Source organism: Hirundo rustica, chromosome 3 (assembly GCF_015227805.2).
Source record: "Hirundo rustica isolate bHirRus1 chromosome 3, bHirRus1.pri.v3, whole genome shotgun sequence".
In the NCBI taxonomy this organism is placed as follows: domain Eukaryota; kingdom Metazoa; phylum Chordata; class Aves; order Passeriformes; family Hirundinidae; genus Hirundo; species Hirundo rustica.
The window spans coordinates 42,686,295-42,704,054 of NC_053452.1; positions in this window are offsets into that span (position 1 = coordinate 42,686,295).

Below are 17,760 nucleotides of genomic sequence, written 5' to 3' on the forward strand. Positions count from 1 at the left end.
GTGCCAAGCAAGCTTACTTCTGTGTTACTGTCTAAATTCCCCATGAACTTCTCTCTTCTTTGTCCTATTTGCATTGCTACAGGATCCATCTCTCTGGCTTTGGGGATGGAGATGGAATCAGCAAGCTGGGTTTTAACCCTGCTCCCTTTCACATACATTCCCCATCACGCACATCTGAGGGACATGATGTGGCCCTCTCAGGTCACATTTTGGCTTTGAAGAACGCACAAATCTAGTCTGAAGCCATGGCGTAGTCTTCTTGCAGAGCTTTTATAGAGAAAACTCTAAAACTCCGAAAAAAGATTCACCCATTCAAAACCAACCTTCCGGTCATGTGCACACGCCCGTGCAGGAGTGCGCCGCAGTGAGCCACCCTCCAAATCCTGACCTCTGTGCTGACACACACCTGGGTGGGCACACGGTCACTCCAATCCCCTGCCCAAGTATTTTTGGAAGGAAAAAGATCAATGCATTCAGAGAATACCAGCTAGCCACTCTACAGAGCTGAGGGCTTTAGTTCTGGGGCACGGAAGAATCTTTAAACACCTGCAGTGCCATTTTTAATGGAATCAGCACTAGACAAATTCAAGGGAGGGATTTCAGTGCAAGCGGAGTCAAATCAATGTTAAAAGATTATTAAAAGCTCCAACCAATAAACACAGCATGAGAGGGTCGTGAGAGTCAGAAGAAAATATAGCTAAACTCCAACACTGCACCTGTATTATTCTGCTGTATAAACATTTTCCAAGGCCTGGTACCAAGTATATTAAAAATGATGCCAGGTTCCCAGGGCCCCTTTTCCTCCCAAAGCCTCCTTCCCCTTCAGCTGGCTCTTTTGGCGATGCTTTCAGCCTGGCTCTTCACAGGCGCCAGGAGGAATGACAGGCTAAAAACACCCCCAAACACCCAGACTGCCTCACAGGGAGGGACAGGGAGCAGGCAGGGGAGGCTGGTGTTGTTTCAGCTTTACCATGCAACCAGGAGCACTACTCCTGCACTGCACTTGCCCAGAGGCATCACCCCCTCCCAGGAGATTAGCTCAGATCCAACACTGATGATATTCAGATCTCTGTCTCTTTTTCTCTTAGATATAAAACCATGGAGGAACCTACAGGGAGTCAGAAGTTCACAGACCGTCTGGTACTTGCTTGAATTGATGTGAACCTCTGCTGTGGAAATTTTTCTGGGACATGCTTTCTCATGAGCACACCACACTTTCAGTCTGGGTGAAAATACCACAAGAATAACCTTTCTCATGGTATTTCAGTATTTATTTTCTGGTTCCTGTCCAACCCTAAATCAGGAAGTGCAGAAGCGTGAGAAAATTTTATAAAAAGAAAAGAAGAAGTTAAATAATGGGTTTTAAGTCTAGAAAAAGTTTCTGTTCTGCTTGAGCCCAAGGCAAAAGTTTGTTCTTTTATTCCAGCAGGTTCATCCATTTTTAGCTGCTGTTGCAAGAGCTGTCACATCACTGTGAGGCCATCAGCAGAGAGGCCAGGGGAAGCCCTGAGTCTTGTTCTTTATTTCTGATGTGCTACAGACTCCTTAGCCAAGTCACTAGGCACTATGAGTGTCTATTCCTAGCCTCCCTATGAAGATCACTAATATTTAGTTTGCTTTGAGAAGTGCTTTAAGATTCTTGGGTGAAACCTCCTGTGCAAGTTTAAAATTCTTTCCAAAAATTACTATCCCTATGTTTTTTACCCTTTACAAGTGTGACTGAGCCTGTACGTACCCTTTTAAGTCTTTAAACAGTGGGATCCTTTCATAGTGACTTAGGATATGATGTAATGTCTATGCATTGTTAACGGGACCAAAGTGTAATAAACATTCATTTTAATGAACAAAGCAAAGAGATGTAACTCAGAAGACCCACGGGGAGATGTGTTGTATAGAGTTGCCATGTTTGCATACATGCTTTTCTGACTGCAGTCAGCTTTAACAAGGGTAAAATACTATTGATGTTAAATCACATGTGGGGTTTTGTTGTTGTGGGGTTTTTTGTTGTTTTGGTTTTTTAGGTTTTTTTTTTTTTTTTAAATGAGCCTCAGAATTGCAGGGGTGTTCCTGAAGACATAACGGCTACATCTGTACTAATAAGCTAAATGTGTCCAGGACTGTGCAGTCCTGGCCCCAAGGCCAACTGGCATGGAAAAGCCCACCTCCATGCTATTGAACTCTCCTTGTCTCCAGAACAGCAGGGCCACATCCAGCCCACCTCCTGGGAACTGGCGCTAGCTGGCAGTGACTCCAGCGCCTTGCCAGGAATTGTTTGGGACAGCATTAGCTGGCACCAGGCTCGGCCATGCCAGAGACCATTCGAACAATTAATAGCGCAGACATGCGAGTGCCAGGGCCTGGCATCATTCCCTGTCCCTGCTCGATTTATTAATATCAAGTAGCCATGTGGCCTGCAGAGCCTTTATTGCTGGTGACAGTACCAGGAAAGGAGAAAGTTGGGGTTACTTTTGCAAGGCTGGCAGATAGAAAAAAACCAGGCTGCTTGGGTTCTTTTCTTGTAAACTCCACATGCTTTATATGGAAATTATTAAGAGACAATCAAAGTGGGAGCCTGCAATGCTGCCTTGGCAAAGCTGCTTTTCAGCCTTGTAGTGTTTTGAAAAAGGCTTCACGCTCAAGGGTGCCCAGTACTAAAGAATACCTGGTGAAACTCATTTTTCTTATTTTTATTTGAATAAAGTGATGTAACCAGGACAACGTATTGTTCTTACAACTCCACTGTATCCCATGAAGTCCCTGGAACCTCACGGCATGCTATTTAGTTGCAACTAAATCACACTAGGACATCTGATGCTATCACATGTAAATTCTTTACAAATAAAATGTCTTACCTAAACTCCTGTGATCCACTGTTGTTTGGATGATGGTCAATTAAAATTAAATGGAGCTCTAGAAATCTATGTTCTTTCTTTCATGTTTTCCTAGAAAAAATTTGCAAGTAGTACATATAAATCAGGGGGAGGCTTTTGTCTTCCTATCTAAGTACAAAGTGTTTTTTTCCAGAATTTTCCTAGCATTAAAGAGAAATTATCAGTACCACATGTGTGCAACAGAAGCATCTGTCTTTGATGTATGATTTGCATACCTAGTGAGAGCATTAGGTTATCAAATGCTAAATAGTTCTTTAATACCTTTAAATAGTTGAACATGAGAAACCTGCCCATCCAACCCAACTCTTCACATCATTAGCATACAGGCATTTCAGCCTTTTCCTGGGAAATGAAACCTTTGCTGGGAAATGAATCCTCAATCACTCAAAAGAGAAACTGCTTAACTTTCTCCTGTTGACACAGCAGCGGACTGACAGGCTAAACAGGCTTCTGAACCCTCCCATAAAATGTAGTGTCAGGAAGTGATGGCCCAGGAACAGACAGCCATGACAGCAATTTTGTCTACTTATTTCAGTGTATGACCCAGAACAGAGTCCAGGGTCCCACCAAAATAAATGTTTTTCTAGTCTACAACAGGCAGTTGCCCCTTGGTGGAGCAGGTGCTGATGCCGGTTTGGGAGACTCAAGTTCTGCTACTGTTATTGCTCACTACTTTATTTCTCTTCCTCCCTGCCTCTAGGCTCAGTTCAGCAAAGCAGCATGTGCTTAACCTCTCTGATTTCAACAACAATTTAGGCACCAAACCAGTGCTGTAATGCTTTTCTGAGTAGACATGTGCTGTTGGTCAAGCCAGAGGCTCTTCCATACCCAATTTCTGCCAGCAAGAGCTTCTCAGCTGCCTGAACACACACCTAGGCTTGAATATCTAGCCTTCACTTGGAAGAGGAGCCAGGCTTCCTGCAGACCATGAGCTCTTTTGTTGGGGTTGCTTTCCCTCTGCTTTTAGTCTTACCTCTTTCTGCTTTTCTCACTGCACCCTGGTCCAGCCAGAATGAGGAGCTTCATGAGCTCCTTCAGAGCTCACTTCAGCCTCACAACCAGGTTTATCCCACTTAAGAGATCCTGGCAGTACTGAAAAGCACCTGGCCTGAACTTGGTGATGTTTCTAAATGTTAGTCTGAAACCCAGTCTACTTGATCTTTAATATTATGGTGTTCACGGCATCCTTTTCCTTCTTCATCCAGGGCAGGCTGCAGGACTTTTACACCAGCAAGCTGATGTCAGTATGATGTCAGCAGAACACAAAAGAGCACTCCTGGGACTTAGAGCTGGCCAGGATGGTCCCCTCTGCCTGGTCCCTGGACCAGGGCAGCCTCTGCAAAGACTTGCTAAATTGCCATAGGCTATGCACAGCCAAGCTGGTGAGTTTCAACAAGTGTGTTAATTTTTGATGATGGCTGCTGCTCTACAGGGAAACAAAAGGCTGCTCTGCAGACACTCAGCCTCCTTGCAGCACTTCATGGTGCTCAGCTTTAAATGTGTTTTGCCCCAGCACCTCAGCAAGATTTTTTGGTGCAATAGGAAGCTTAAAAGCCAGAGGAATTCATAAGGCCAGACTTTGATTCATCCTGTAACCTAAAAATACAGACTGATTCCTGTGGTGGTTATTTTAGTACCAGACAGCAAACTGCTTCCTTGAGATGAAAAGGCTCAAATACCGGCACCCTCCTCATAAACAGGATCTTGAGGTATAGGGAGAAGAGTAAGACAATTTAGACTGCACAAGGCTCACACAAATGTAGACACAAAAATACACAAATGTGCCAGCGAGGCAAGATAAGCAACACAGCTCTACACAGAAATTCCTGCCTGTCATTCCTTTTGAGGCAAAATCAGTAAATAATAATAGTAATAATTTACAAAAAAAAAAAAAAAAAAAAAAAAAAAAAAAAAAGCAATTAAGTTCTCCTTTTTGTTTCTGCTAGGCTCTCTCTGCACTTGAGAGTTACCAGTCTAAACATGCTCTCCCAGCCATTCTACACCTGAAGGAATATGAGTTCATAAAAAGACTGTAAAGATCATGGAAAACTTTAATACAGCACCCAGTGTTCTCCTTGCCTCTCACCCTGGAGGTTAGTCCCAGTTTATATAAGGGGTGGGGGGAGAAAACTAGAGAGAAGGTGTGTTTTCACAACACAGCATATTTTTTGTCAGATAGACTAAAGACACTCCAAGCGTGCATGTTTGAATTATAAAGAGTTGACGCTTTGCAGCCCACCCTGTTGGTGGAGCTTCAGCAAGAAGGGACACATCTTTGGGGAATTCTGACAAGATTTTATGTTCAACTCTTTGCCATTGCTCTTGCTGATATCTTGAATCAATCAGTGCTACACTCTCTTTCTTAAATGCAGAGTCTCCAAAAATATCTGTGAGTACTCCACGACAGGAAATTTAATTCTCCTTAGCAAACAAATAGCCAGATTTCAAAAGGACTTTTGGAAGTAAAAGTAAACTGCACTCAAAGTTTTGACTCCCTACTTATATCCACCACTGGGATTTTAAGGGCAGACTTTGTGCGTAAGGATTAGCCATGTGTGGTGAAACCTGGTGAATTGCCATTCAAAAGAAGGTTTCAAGATTTCAGCTACTATTCTGAGGTCTGACAGTAATATAGCTGTGATGCAGGTTTCTTCAATGTAGAAGAGGGTAGTGAGAGTTTCCAGCTGAAAAAGTCCTTTCTCATCACTTTCAAAATCCTTTTGCTTGTGCTTCACTGAAAATTAGATGCAAATGAATAAGTGAACTAGGAGGTGTTGAACCCGAAATAATTTTCATGGAGAAGTGAGAGGAGACAGTAAGGTGAATAGCCAAAGAGGAAGAACAGGGGTATGATCTCCACTGTAACACCACTGGAGTCACCAGAGGTGCTACAAAGAGGAACTGTAGTGGAAATCTCTATGACAAGGATGCTATTTCAGGTGGAGATGGCTACGGTTTTGGTGTTGGGCAGAATGATGCTCTTCATGGAGCATGGATGGACCCCTGTGCTGATCTTCCTGGAGCGCAGGAAGATCAGCACAGTTTGGACAAGCACACACGACTCAGGGACTCTCATACCTCTCAGTTCCCAGTGTTGGGTCAGAAATCTCACAGGCCAGTTTTCATGTGTTTACTCAGCTACATTAACCTTTCCTTCAGAGAAACACTGTCATGACAAGAGAAATTACCTTTCTTCACACCTTAGAAGGGTTCATCATTTGTTTTGCTCTCATGTTTGGGTTGGGCAGATGCAAGGGTGTTGTTTCTGATTTTATCCCAGCTGGTTTATTCCTGCTTTTGCTTTTGTGTGCCTGTTGTCTTCAGGAGAGCATTCCCTGCAGGAATAAGGTGGCACCTCCCCAGACTGCCTCCAAGCTACCACTGACATTCATGCTGCAACCCATCCTCCATCAGAAGGTGAGCAATCAATTACACACAGTCAACAGCTCCTCAGAGCAGATTTTCTAAGAGCCAGTGAAAAATAAGGAAAACACTAATAACTATGTCAAGTTACCCCATGCTTCTTACAAGAAAGAAAGCAGATAAAAGAGCTTAGTGGCACAGCTGCTAGCTTCTCTCACACAGGCTCACACAGCAGCCAACAGCCGCTTTGCCTGTGCCCCCACAGCTGGAAGACAGCTCCAGATAGGGGGCAGGTGAGTGAGGGAGACTGTCTTGGTTGTTTTCAAGAAACGATGGCAAAATGAAGCTTTTTCCAGTTAAATCTTTTGCTGATGTTAGGGACAGGCACAAACACTCTCACGCTGATATCCCTCCCAAGTCAGAAGCTGCTTCTTACCACTCTCCTGCCCCTCACCTCTCACACCTCTGGCAAGGAGACCGGTGTCCCTCTTCCCTAAAATTCTATGGTGGGGGCAAGGGGCCTCCTGGCCCTGTCAGTGGTAGCAGGGCAGTGAGCAAACGTACACATGAGCACACCATTCAGGATACACATACAACAGGGGCTGGAGTTTATTGGTACAGACTCCCTCTGCTTTTGCTCTCAGCTTGTGAGTACTTTTCCCTTACAATCTGCACAGTGCTCAATCTGCGTAATTTTCAGGCCACGCACGCAGCATTTTCTGTGCCTGCTGCCTCTCAGAGCACTTTGAACAGGCTCAATAAAAACACATTTATGCCGATGTTGGCTTCTTTTGTCGCAGCAGAAATAGTCCAGCTCCATCCCACAGCCCTCCTCCTATTGCTCTCTGTGTGTTAGAACCAGTTCAAGTGCCTTTGCTCTGCCCTGCCAACAAGCAGGCTCTGCCCTTGCTTTCCTCTTGCTTTTCTTACCACCCCTCTCCATCTTAGGAAATAATTAGCAAAGAAGAATTAATAAAGCATTATGGAGTGCACTCCTGAGGCTTCCAACAGCTGTTGGCAGCTGCTCCCGTACTCCTGGTGCTGCTCCACTTCCCTAGAGAACCACGTAAGCCTTCCCTTTCAGGTGCCCCCAGCCTCTGCACACCTGGGCTGAGGTCAGAAGAGAAAGGCACGGATGTGACACCAGCCTCTTGCAACACATGGAAATTGCGGGAGTGGGGACGGTGCATTTCCCTCAGGGCAGAAAAAGCCAGCCTTTGCAGGGTCGCAGTGCCCCACTGCATAACACCCTGCCATAATGAATAGGTGGTAGGGCTGTAGGCACAAGCTATTTATAGGCACTACAAAGTGCTACTAAAGCAGCACACACATCTGTGGTGTTGCTGGCCTCAGCCAAAAGTGTCACAGATTATGAGCACAACAGCAGAAAAGGATATCGCAGCCTGATGAGCACTTGTGAGTGATTTTGCAATTTGAGAGATAAAGGAGCAACAAGTTTGCAGGCTGCAGAGCTCCCTGGCACCAGGACAGGCACCAAGGGGATATCCCTTCACTTCCTACTTCTCAGGAGAGACGGCCAAAGGGGAAGACACGTTTTTTTTTCTATCTCCTCTCAGGCCTCAGCCGCTCTACCAAGAGCCACTACAAAGGTGTCAGTAAACAGCAATGATGAAATTTCCTCCATAATTGTCCAAATAGGTGTCAAGTACCCCACCACAGAAGTACAGCCAGGGAGCAAAGCAATACATTATTCTTGCACAAGGGCAATCATAAGCAAGCACTCCTAATGGGGCTGGGGCAAGGACTTTGCTGTCCATTAGCTACCTGCTGAGCATAAATGTCTTTGGCTGCATGGATGTCCTGACATGGGCATGTTCATATGCTCTTCCTCTAAATAATGAGAATAGACAAAAATATGGACTGCAGTAAAAGCCACAAGAGATGCCTGTACCTGCGGTCCTGCAAGAGAGAGGATTTCTGGTTCTGCCCTTCTGAGGGCACCTTAGAAGCAGTGGGAATAGCTGTTCAGTATAATTTTGTCTGAGATCTAATCTCACCTATGGGCATCTGCACCAGGGAGATCAGGATTTTCTGACATTCCAGGAATCCCTGTGCCACCTTGTGTAGTCTGGAACATTCCTTCCACCTTGCCATATACATAACATGACATATGTTCACTGGTTTTCACTGATGTCATATGATTGCAATATCCCTATCTGATTAGCAAGCTCAGGCATGCTTGGCTCATGTTGTGTCTCAATTAACTTTACCGACAAACATTGATGTACTAAATCCTGAAACAATGCCTACGTAACTCCCCAGGGCATTGTTTTGATTCCACCCTGGAACAAGGTCACTCTCCTCTTGACGGATGGTTTTTCCTTCTTTATCTTTTCCTAACAGTTGTTTCTTAAACAAGATTTTCACTGTCAATAAACAGAATTATCTTCACAAACTGCTTCAAAATTTGATGTCTCCTGCCAGCTCTTGTTCAGGAGTTTAAAGTACATATTTCAGCTTTACTGCTTGTTGAATCCAATGGCCGAATACGGATTTTTTTGTCTAAAGGTTTCCTCTAACAGCCTGAGTACCCTGCAAAACAGAGATGAAGAGGTAGCAAACACACAGTCTCCAAAGTAAGCCTGACTGCACTTGCAGAGTGCCAAACATACTGACCTGAATTTTCTGATTGCTGTCAGTGCCCAGGCTGCACCTCTCCAGAGCCCTGCATTGCCCCACCCTACGCACCTCCTTGGGCAGATGGCCACGCCAGGGACCGGCAGGTGCCTCTCACAGCTGGGAGAATCTCGTGAGGAAGGTGTGCTTCCTCTCTTGCCTAACCTACTTGCTCATACCTCCCACCTGGATGGGAGGACCATGGATCCTTTCCAGGATGCTTTTTTTACTCCCTGCCTTATCAGCTCTGCTGGAAAAGAGTTCTGAACTATTCCAGGATCCTGGCATGCTGCCTCACCCATCCTGCCTGCTGCTCGCAGCACCACCCAGCCCATCCCATCAATACATCATCCTCCAGGGACTATTACAAGCCACCTCTCTGGAGATGGTGATTCTCCAGGCACTTACACCTTTTGAAGCTTTTCTCAGCATCCAGGGCACCTGAGAACATTCCCCGCATGCTGGGTGGATGCTGGGGGACTGTGGGCCTCTGTCAAGGGGTTCAGCTCCAGACTTTCCTTCCAGCAAATGACCTGCAAGTGAAATGTAGGAAAAGTAGTATCCAGATCATCATCTGCTATAAATCAACAAAGCCCCACTAAAGACATTAAAGCTCTACTGGTTTACACCATCTGGGAATTTGGCCACCGGGGAGGACTTAGTGTTTTTAGCCTTTATCACAGATATACATGGGAGGAAGGCTAGTGCCCTATCTGCTCTCAGCTAGCATTACCAACCCCTACAGAGATCAATAGGAGCTCCCTGCTCGCATCAAGAGCAGAATGATGCCCTAAAATTAGCATGTGTTTGAATCAGTGCATTGTATCTTGTTTGCAGATTAGTAGCACTGAGCAGATATGAGGGCATCGGAAAGCGAGCCAGTTTAAACAAAATATGAATTGACCTAAATTTCTGCTAAGCCAAAATTGATCTTTTTGGAAGGGATAGAGGAAAAAAAAGGTGTCCAGAAATACTCGTGTTTTGGTCCATTTGATTATTCTATGCACCTATCTTCAGCAGACAAGAAATAGTAAAATTTCACATACTTGGTCTGAACAGGGAGGTGTTGGGCTCCTGTCCTCAGAATGGAAGGCTTCAGTTCTAATTTACAGACCACACAGATAATGACAAATAGGCTTTGGGTGGTTTATCTAAATCCTCCAAAGCTGCACCCATCAACTATCTATAAGCTTGTTGGTTAATCCAGAGTGTCTTGCAAAGGCAAATCATATTTGCTGTGTAGTGTTCCACATACTTCTGCATGCTGTCTCACAACCGTATTCTAAATAGCAAAATTGGAGGAAATCTGGAATGAAATTAAAGTAACATGTTTATTCTTTATATTTATAGTGGCAATAAATTTCCTTAAGGTGCTGCCTTTTCTGTTTAATGCAGTGAGTACCAAATATGGGCTGGGTAATGGATGTTTTATGAATACAGCCTTGCCTTGAGCAATTGATTGCTTAATTTAAAAGATTAAAGATCGAAGCAGGCCAAAATAAGAAAGAGAAAAAAAAAAAAAACTACCATGAACAGGCTGTGATTATATATCAATTTCAGCAAGCTAGCAGGTAAATTCCAAGTATAATAGAAGATTTAATATAATTAAATCTTCAGTAAACAGCCTCTTCCTCTAAGAACACTTCTGTAATATTTTATAATTCCTGTATTTCACTGAAAGAAAAAAGTCGCACGCTCTGTTTTGTAGTTTATATTTCTTTAAACCAGACACAATTTTTTTTTTTTTTTTTTTTTTTTTTTTTTTTTTTTTTTTTTTTTTTTTGTCATTGTATATTTCTTTTTCTGTGGATAATATTTTTTCTGCTGGAAGAATGTAGAGGGTGTATGCAGAGAACTGTTTCCTCTAGGTCCTAGTGCACTTCCTCTATCTGCATCTAAGCCACGAGCCAAAAAAGACCAACGTGAGTTGCTATTTCACAATGCAGACACGTAAGCACTCTTGTTTTCTTTCTGCTGTTTTTTTTCATGTAGCTATGCCTTTGTCTTGCTTATCATAGAGATATATATTTTGTTTGTTTGTTTGTTTTTCATCTAATGTAGCCCATGGGTGAATGATTAGAGATCCAGTGAAAAGCAAAATTACTGAGATGGACTGGTTACTGATGTGAGGTGTTTTTGCTAGTGTATTTATCCACTAATTCCACTCTTATGAATAATACACATATTCATCACACCACTGCTTTAAGGGACAATGTTCTCATCCAGGCCCTCTGTGCATTTTAAGTAGCTGGGGCTTCCCCTGAGATCGGGGACTAAAGGACTAAACTTATCTTTGGTGTAAACTCTACAGAGATCAGTGAAACCACTGAGACCCAGGATGAATCCGACCCAGGGAGAGAGACTCTCAGGAGTTCCATTTAATCTCTGTCACAGCATGATTTTCCCCAGGAATCATCATAGCCATCCACCTCTCTAACACCCATAATAAATAATTTACTCACAGATATAAGGAAGCACTTTGCCTCAATCTACTAATGATTTTTGCTCTGAAAGGGGCTCTGCCATGCTTAAATCCTCTTTACATTGCCTGAGAGATTCAGAATGCCATTATGGTAAAATGAGATAACAAGAAATGAATAGGAGACAGTACATTAGTACATTACAGTAGTTATCAGCATTTCCACTGCAATTTTCAGGTGGATCTTCAGCTATTTAAATATCCAAGTGAGATTCATCTGAAGTCACCTTAGCTGTCTAGTCAACAGAGACCAACACTTCTGGGGGGGTCTTTTTGTATTACAGATGGAGCCTGCGTGATGTGTAAAGGTTTTGACAGCTAAAGCCAAGTGAGATTAATCCCATTCCTAAATATCTGTTTGAACTCAGTCCCTTCTCACCAAGCTTGGTGTCCCCCTGACACTTGCCTTGCATAGTCTCCTAAGCCACAGTGAAGAGGCAACAGTAGGACCCTGGGATTTGGCTTCAGCCATCTGCAAACAGCACAGCTGGAAGCAGGATACAGCTGCACATGTGGAGATAGTCCTCATCCCCAGAGGCCAGCTTCCAGTCTTGCTTAGGTCCTGGCCTGAGACCTGCTAAGTGTGGCAAGTGCAGCAGCAATTCTCAGAGCTGATGTCTTTGTAGCAGAGAGATGTACTTGCTGCGATCCCTTCCTCACTTGCACAGGGTTTGTCCTCTATTTGACTGACACCCATGTTATGTATATTTGAGGGCTCTCCTCTCTAGGTCAAAATGACCTGGATGCTGGCTTTTCCTATCAAATGCTGTTCCAGTCTAGAAGCTTCCAATATAAGTCTTTCATGATAGCTTTAATATCTCTGGTTAATTTCCTCCCTGATGTGCCCTTTTTTTATTGCCCTAAGTAATTCATTTCCATCCCTGGCACTGCACCTTTTAGGAATTGATTTAAAATTAATACATGAATAAAACAGTATAAATAATATATGGTTGCTGTATTTAATATTAATAGCCATTAAGTGAGGAAAAAAATTGCATACCTGCAGATGATTTGCAAAAGGACTGTGGGGCCATAATATTACTTACATTTCAAAGAGAGACATTGAGGTTGCCTAATGCTTCCCATCAAAAGAGATTTTTTTTTTTTTAATTTCAGCTGCCTACATATTTTTCAGACTTCTCTCCTGCAGAGATTCTTTTGAAAACAGACTTTTGCCTCCGAGTGAATTAGTCACTGCTATGCACATTGTGGAAAATGTCTCCCAAATAGCTCAGACATTTCTATGAATGAAACAAGGCAGAGAAGTGTGCTGTCTGCTGACACAAGACAAGTGCACAGAGCTAGTAGCCCTGTGCTGTGGAGCAAGAACCAGGCAGAGATGTAGCCAGTCTGCCTTGCAATGTCCCTGTGGAAATTCGTCTCCTTCCCCAAATCTGGCCTTGTGGAAGTGTTTGAAGCTACCAAGCACTGACTTGCTGGAACACCTCCATACACATTTGCTTGCAGAGGCCATGCACTAGGCTGATACCAAGGAATTTATCCTCCTTTCTGTGCACCACAGCAAGCCTGGGTTCCTGCAGCACTGGTTCTCCCCTTGATCTGAACTCAGTGGACAAAAGCATCACACCAAAGAGAGCCAGGATGGAGAATGAGGACAGGAGACATGGCAGAAAATAAGACTGCAGGCTGGTAGGCAAACTAACAATTAGAGCAGAGTCCCAATGTGGTGAGGAGACCAGGATTTAGTAAAACTGGGAATTAAGGAGGGTAAGATAGAGAAGAAAACACTGGGAGGGGCAGTGCCATTCACAGAGATGCTGAATTTCCTACCCCTGGGCATTTCAATGTGCTCTTCCACCTGTCTCCCATAGCTAGTGTACACTACAGTGCACCCAGAACTTCTGCAGAGCCATGACCTTCTCACTGCCCTGCCAGGAACCCAAGCAGGCAGAGACCTGGAGGTTTTGTCTTGGCTTTCAAATAAACCACTCCCTTTCATATGCTGTTTTACTCTGGAAGAAGAACAGGAAGATCCTGGCATTTAAGAAACAGCTCCCCTCCAGAAAATCTGCCCTCCCTCATCCTGACCACACAAGAGGATCACACACCACTGGCCTTGCTCACTGTCTGGCTCTGCCATCACACAGGTCAGATGAGCTGAGCTGACTTTCAGGGATGGGTACTAAGGGGAGAGAAAACACTGAGACCAAGGAGACCAACATCCACTGGATATGTTTGGTTTCCAGTAAGCAAGGGGTTAGTGCTAGTTGGAGCCCTCACACAGGTGTAGTGAGTCAGGGCCAGAACTGATGGCTGTCCAGGAGGAAACACAAGAAACTTTCACTCTTTAGGAAGGAAGACGGAGGGGAGAAGGGATTATTTTCACTCTTGAACACAGGGTTTTGACCATCAGTACAGGGATTTTACCTCATTTTTTAATGAGTCAGTCAAAGGCTCGCGCTTTTTTTCACACGCTTTTCCATGGTGCAGACACAACCCTGAAAGCTTTTCTTGTAGTGGCTTTTCCTTACCTGCTTGTGCAGTTGTCATCCGGCCATGACCTCATGACCCCCTTGTCAGGTTCAATGGGGAGAGAAGGAGCTTTATGTTGTTTTCCTATCACAGAGACCCTGATCAAGCTTCAGCTGCAACGGCTGGGATGCTAGAAGCAAAAAAAAAGTTGTTCCAAAGATGCTTTATATGTCTCTGTTGAGGTTTTGTGAATCTGCTAGTAATTTTTCTGTTTGTTTGTGACTATTTGTGAGGCTAAGACAGGAAGGAGCATGTAGTGAGATGAGGATGGCAGAGCTCAGAGAAGCTTCTTCCATGATGAGTCCCTGCAGTTCCTCATCCATGGGTGATTAGTCCTCCTGCACTTTGCCTTGTCTGGAACCCTTCTCTGCTTTAGTCCCAGCTGTTTCCATAGTCTCCATAAGAAGAGAGGTTGCTCATTTATTCTTGGGTAACCTCCTCAGAAATAGGCAATGAGGATATCCAAATCATCCTGGTAATGTCAGTAAATTCCCAAACTCGATGGATGTGTTTTGTATACTGTTCACTTGTGATAGCAGCCTGACTTTAGAGGAAAACAGCTTCTGTCATTGAACAGCAATACTTCATCAAAATAGACCTTAGCTACAGGGCTGTCCCCATGCCACAACTCAACTTCATCATATTCAGCTAAAGAGGCAGGACTCAGCATTTTCAGATTAAAAAGTAACACTATCACCAGACACTACAAGATACACCTGATTTACTTAAAATATTAAAACGTTTAAAATATTTATGTAATATTGAGTAATAATTTTGCTCAGAGATAATTTCATAGAGCAGAGCAAGGTAATTTGGGTAAACCCTTCTCAGCCCATGCCTACACTGTATCTGATATCCAGGTCCAAACCCCCGACAGCCAGGTGGGAACAGGCTTGTCTGGAGCAGCCCAGCAGAGATGAAGTGATTGTGCCCTGCAGAACCGCAGTTCAAATTCGGCAAAGGTCTGCGGTGATTTTTGCTACCGGAGGAAAACACAGAGTGTTTCTGCAGAGTGACTGTCAGCCCTTCCCTGCATGCCTGCCTGCCTGGGGCATGAGGAAGGGAGCTGACCCGCAGGGGTTGTGTGCCCAGAGGCCACAGTGGGGCCATGGCTTGTCCTGTGTGTCTAGAGAGTGTGCAGGCAGACAGACAGAGGGGCTGAGAGCCTGCGCCCACCCCTCCCACAGCACAGCCCTCCCTGCAGCCGAGGCCTCAGGGCCGGGGCCATATATGGAGCAGGGAGCAAACATGGAGAGCGTGACTGTTTAAATGCCTGAAGCCTGAATCGCCACCACTTTTCTTGGAAGTTACGCGCCGCGCTTCTCGGGTGAGCGGCACGCTGACAAACAGTGCGCTTGTCAGTTCTGAGAAACAAAAGAGAATGAAACCGTAAGCTGCCGTGTTGCTCAACCTTTGCTGTGGTTTGGCAACAACAACAAAAAAAAAGTGTAGGAATTTCTTAATACTTACTGCAAAGTGATGGACAAGTCAACTTGGGAGCGAGGTATATTGGGAACACCTTAACGTGAAGAAAAGTGGGAGCACGCGAGCCAGGTTTTAGCCAGGCGTGATAAATGCTGCACATCCAAAAGATCAAGTCCCCAGTTTTCAGGGACGGGGACTGCAAGGTCTCAACTTGCTGACAGCCTCTAAAAGTCACTCTCCTGGTCCTTTTCTGCTCCCCCCATTTGTCTGACCTCATCTGCCCCTCAATGATGCATCTCTGGTGCTGTCTAATGACCCCCTGGTCTCCTTCACACCTCAGAAGCTTAGTGGAACCTGCAAGAGTTAGATCTTCCCCAGCTCCAGTGAAATGTAAGAAGTCCATGAAGAAGGACCACGATGCAGAGCCACAGCAGCCATTGGAGATGGAGCAGGTGTGTGGCTGTGAACAGCCATGTCTGCTGGCATTGAGGGAAGCATGGAACTACAAAGCGCCCTTCAAAACAAGGGAAGTTGAAGTGCTCAACAGAGGAAACAACTGGCCACATTATCAGTGACAGCTGAAGTCAGACAAATGATTGCTGAAGTGGACTCCATGCTGGAGTGGTACCAAAGGAATGGTAAATTCCAGAGTTGTCTTCATCTGCACGTCCCATGGCATTGTTTGCCTGAGATCTCTCTCAGAGTCATCTATACATTCACCAAATTATCTGTATCAGTTGAAGATCTGTCATGCCATAGCTGGAATCTACATTCAGACCCCAAAATGTGAGACTGAGAGCCATGCCCTACTCTGAGTGAAATGTCAAAAAACACACACAGCTGAGGAGACCTTCCTGGGCAGTCAGGCTGCTGCCTCAGGGAGGTTTTCTTCCTCTTGTTATCACAGGAGAAAAGAGGCTCCTTTCATAGCCCTTTGTGCTCCTTTCTCCAAACTACTGTCAGTGCCTCACATTTTAGCCAGCTACTTCACAAGAGGAAACACCTTTCCAAGCCTACCCTTGCTTCATGTGTGCAGTGCCAGCTGTCAGAACAAAACAAGTAATTTTTTTTCTCGTGCCCTGTGGGCTGTGCATGCTGAGTCTGGTCCTTCCAGCCTTTTCTAGCTCCAAAAGACACAAGCCTTGGCACTGAGGCCCAGAAGCTGTCCTGTTCTAGAGCTGTGGGAGCCTCTGCCTCGACGTGCATAGCTAACACGTGTGTCCTGTTGAGTCCCTTCGCCAGCAGCCTTGAGGCTATGGTCATGACTTTGACATGACCTAGCCATGCCTCTTGCCTGACTCCTGCATTGTTTCAAAGGCAGAATCCGAGGATTTGCTGTCACTTTAAAGCATTCGTCATCCTCTACCGCTCAGTCATTCTGCCACGGGGCTTGGGGGCAGCCTGAGCGTGATGCAGCAGTTCAGCTGCCGCAGGGCAGCAGATGCAATCTCTCTCCGGCACGTTCAGGTCTTGTTTGCGGTCAGACCTCTGCTCGTGCTGCGTGCAGATGGTGGCACGCGCCAACAGGAATCTGCCCAACAAATACACGCCTTGCCAGCAGAGAAGAAAAGGGATTGTTGGGTGGAAAGGTGCTGCGCAGGAGCCATCACGCTTCTTACTTCCTGTTCAGCAAGCTGTCCAGCTCTACAGCCACTCTCAAAGGCCGTGGGCCGAGCCAGGCAGACACTGCCTGCAGAAAACAAATCCCACTTCTCTGAACATGGCTGTGGGTACCCAGCAGAGATGCTGAAATTCACCTGGACCCCAGGCGGCTGCAGACAGCAGGACTGCAAATGCCCGGACGCAACCTTTCCGGTTACAGCCTCCGTGCTGGGGCTGGGCTGCCAGAGCTGCCATGGCCAGCTCTCCGTCCTCACCATGGAGCGGCCTCACACCCAGTGACCTGTCCCTTCCTGCCTCGCTCCGGCTGTTCCTGAACTGCTGCCCAAGCAGCATGAGGCAGAACCGTGGCAGAGAAGGAGGCACAACGGCCCGATGTTATTGACTCCAGCCAGCGAGCGGGCAGTGTAATCTGTCTGCTTTTGTTCCGTTCGCTTGGTGGTGTGCTCTCATTAGCCCCCCACCAACAGTCAACCTGTCAGCAGGTCTGCGCTCCAACTGCCTGACCTCTGACTTCCACTCATTCTTCCACAAATTAATTTCCCAAATTGACAAATTAAAGTGCACAGTATGCCCAAGGTCACTAAATCACACTGGGTTCTGGTAAATGTCAACTAGCGTCGAGGGGAGAAAGGAAAAAAAAAAAAAAAGGAAAAAATAGGGGGAGGTGAGGGATAGAGGGTAAAAAGGGATAAAGGGAAAAAAATACCGTATTTGTTTGAAAGAAATGGACAGAAACTCTGAACTGTAGTTTCCGATTTGCAGGGGATGAAGCTATGTGAAAGCAATTAAAATGGAGGCTCACCCAGCACACAAGAAGGGCTGAAACACGGCTGGCCAGATCTCTGTGCT